Raw genomic sequence first — 3,754 nt, forward strand, 5'->3', positions numbered from 1 at the left:
AAAAAAAAAAAAAACACCATAAGAAAAGGAAAATGCTATGTACTTGAAAAAGTGAGGAGAACAGCTAATATTTATTGAGAGTTTACTTGTGCCAGTCCCTTTTTTAAGCACTTCACCTGTACTAAAGGTACTCAGGAGTCTGGGATAGGAGGATCAGGAGTTTGAGGCCAGCCTGAGCTACATAGTGAGACTCTGTCTCAAAAAAATAAAAAATCCTTCCTTGACTGCCATAATTCTGTAATGTTGATTTTATTATTAGCCTCATTTTCCAGATGAAAAACCTGAGACACAAATAGGTTAAGTCACTTATTCAAAGTCACCCAGTGACCGAGGGATAAAGGCAGGATTTGAATCCAGGTAGTCTGAATCCCAAACATATTTAATCAGCCACCCCCCCACTCATGGACCCGTCCCTGTGCTGCAGGTGATTTAACCAGTGATCATGACAACGGACCCAGACAAGGAGGGTATACCATTTTGCCTGTCCGATGTCAGCAGAGGTGACTCATGACAGCCCTAGCCTATGCACTGAAGGGCTCATCAGTAAATGCACTTGCTCTATCCCTGCTTCTCAGGACAGCAAGTCTCCCGCCCCACCTCTCCAGAGCAGCTCGCCGCAGGCCCGGTGCTAGTGCCAGCTCCACCTGGATTGGTGGCACAGCCCAGCGCCAGGCCTCCCCTGCCTTCCTCACTCTGCCATGCCCGATGGCCCTGTGTGGTTCCTGCCTCAACTGCTTGCCCCATTACAGATCCGGGCTGTGCCTCAACTGGCCCTGCCAGCCCTGGAAAGTCACCAGAATCCAGATCATCTGTTACCTCGAGGAGGTGAGAGAGCAGATGCAGAGAAGCCAGCTGCACCTGGCCAAGGTCCCGAGACGGCCAGGAGTCAGATCTCCAAGGAGACCGCCAGAATCCAAGCGCACGACCTGGCCACCTGTGGATCATGTCTTCTCTCCTCACAGATGGAGCAAAGAGAGTTTGAACAAAGCACCGCACCCCAGAAAAGGCCCACACCTGCCCTCGAGTCTGGCTCCTCTCAGCCAAGCAGGACCCAAGGTGACCTACAGGGCCCCCCCGCCAGGCTTCGTGCTTAGTGACTACTGACCAAGGCAACCAGCAGGTGACCCCGGCAGAGCCAGTGAGGGGCTGTTCATATTTCCACCCAGACCCCAGCGTGGCCCCTCCTCAACTGCAGGTGCACAGAAAGAGTGAGGGCTTCCTCAGGGGACACCAGGCAGGCTGCTCCCTGAGATCAGTTCTAGTCACCGCCCAGACCAACAGGGGCATTCCAGGCACCCACGCAACAGGGAGTCAGCGGGAGCAAGTCCGGGGTGGCCGCAGGGCCTTGGTTTGCTCTGCAGGCCCAGGACAGGTTAGCCTCAATTATCACTTGGAGCCAGCTCAGCCAGAAGCCCTTTAAAGCCCTCCAGGCACTTTCAATAAACTTTGTGGAGTACTTTGAGGATATAGTATCCTCTCACATCTATTCTCTTTTGAAGTCTGAGAGGCAGATGTCCATTTGGTAGGAAGGAAACAAGATCTGGACGACAGGGTGACAAGCCACCATCACACAGCAAGTGACATGGCAGAATAACATCCAAATCCAGGCCCCCATAAGAAGTTCCAACTCTCCCCCCAGTACCAAGCACTCCCCACAGTGCTGACACCTCACAGGCAGCCTATTCGTCCATCAGAGCTTCCTGGTGTGCCTTGGAGCAGTGGCATCCTTAGAACTGGACCTCTGGAGTCCCTCCTCCACCCCTGGTCGGCTGCCTGGCCTTCTGTGCCTTCCCCAGCCTTCCATCACGCCACCCACCCGCCCCCCTGGTAATTACTGCTGTAGCCAATGAGTCAGGCCATCAGACACTCACCAACTTTTGGTCAGTGCACACCCACCCCCTGCAAGGTAAAGAACAGGTCAAATGAGAGGGTTTGGCCGTCCTGTCACCGTTAGGGTTATAAATGTGTATCCCTCTGCACTTATCGCTAGCTGTTTTGTAGAGAAAGCATTCCACAAACAGGCCAGGCGAGGGTGAGTCAGACGGAAGCTGCTCATATCAGCTAATGCCAAGGAAACCCAGGCGGAGAGAGGTGTCCAAGCTAACCTCTTCCCTGTGGCCAGTCCGGTGGTCGTCACCTGGGATGTGGGCAAGAGCTCTGCTTTGGGAAAATTTCCTGCAACCTACCAGAAGCACAGGCACATAACTTTGCAAGTTCACTCTACCTTCCTTTCCCTGTTTTGTCTTCCCCGCAGTCCCTTTCCCCCCTCCCCTTCTTTCCCCTTCCCCACAGTGTCTGGCCATCTTCCTGGCACAGAAAGAAGCAAGCTGGTACAACTGTGGCATAAGATTGGGTGCCACTCTTCCCAGAAACCAGGGGTGCAGAGGAGAGGGGAACGGAGAAGAGTGTGACCAGTTCATGGACATGTGGAACTTCTCACTGTGTAACTGAGTGTTGTCTTTACATCCTCCCACGGCAGCTTTCAAACTTGTCCCCTTGGTTCTCTCACCTCCAATTGGGATAACAACTTGGGAGGATCCCAAAACATTTTGGTCATTACCCAATGACCTTTGATTTCAGATATTAAAAAATTCAAGGCCAATGTGAAAGGAAACAAATCCATCGTCCAGTTCAAGGTTTACACGGTCTCTCTCCTTCACCTGTCACCCCCATCTCCCAGCCCTTTCTGCCCTCTCGTCTGACCCAGGATGCAAGACCTGCGTGGCAAAGGTCACCACCTGTCTCTTCCTCCCCACAGTTCTCTTCCTCCTCCCATGTTCACCCACAGCTCCGGGCTCTCGAGTTTGGGCTGAGAGGAGGAATGGAAAGGAAAGGCTACATGCGCCCTGGTAATGAGCTGATGGGCTTTTCTCCCCATGTCCAGCTTACAGTCACCAGATTGAGCCAATAGAAACGGGATGCCCAGATAACGCCTTCATTCCTTCCCTTTTTCTTTCAGTACTAAACAGAAGCAATATGCCCAGCCTTCCCAGTTAAACTTGAACATAAGGGAAACAATGAACAGTTTATTAGTCTAAGTATAGACTAATACTTGCCATATTTGAGCATCCTGTGTCTTATCTGGAAAAACTCTGGCATCTGAAGGCCTCTGGACCATGGGACACATATTCATTTCCTATGGCTGCTGGGACAAATTACCACCAACTCAGAGAATTCAAACAACTGTTTTCTTACAGCGTTGGAGGTCAGAAGTCTAAAACAGGCAGGCAGGGCTGCACTCCTTCCAGAGGTGCTGGAGGAAAGGCCCTCTTCTTGGGCTTTGTCAGCTTTTGGAAACCACTTCAACCGTTGGCTCTTGAGTCTGCCTTCTGTCTTCAAAGCCAGCCGCAAAGCGTCTTCTGTCCTCTCTGGCTTTGATTTCAACCCTCACATCTTTTCTCTAATAACAACCCTTGTGATCACATCAGACCCACCTGGATAACCCAGGACAATTTCCTTATCTCAAGATCCTAAATCACATCTGCCAAGCCCCCTTTTCCAGGGAAAACAGCATTTCCCTAGTTCCAGGGATTAAGATGTAGAAGTCTTTGGGAGGCTGTTATTCAGCAAGAGTCGAAGGCAGCCTCCTTTGCTGTCCCCCAGAGGGGCCTTTTGTGGGCTCTTAGGAAGCCCTCTTGCTGGGGATCCCCACCATACCCCCGCCCCTGACCCAGGCAATGTGGGTGAAGCCATGGTCTAACTGCCTAGTTTCTCAGCTCCTCTCAAATGGACACCCCGCAGAAGCTCTGTCTGC

This window comes from Fukomys damarensis, unplaced genomic scaffold (assembly GCF_012274545.1).
Source record: "Fukomys damarensis isolate Sample0158 unplaced genomic scaffold, DMR_v1.0_HiC HiC_scaffold_5, whole genome shotgun sequence".
Lineage (NCBI taxonomy): Eukaryota > Metazoa > Chordata > Mammalia > Rodentia > Bathyergidae > Fukomys > Fukomys damarensis.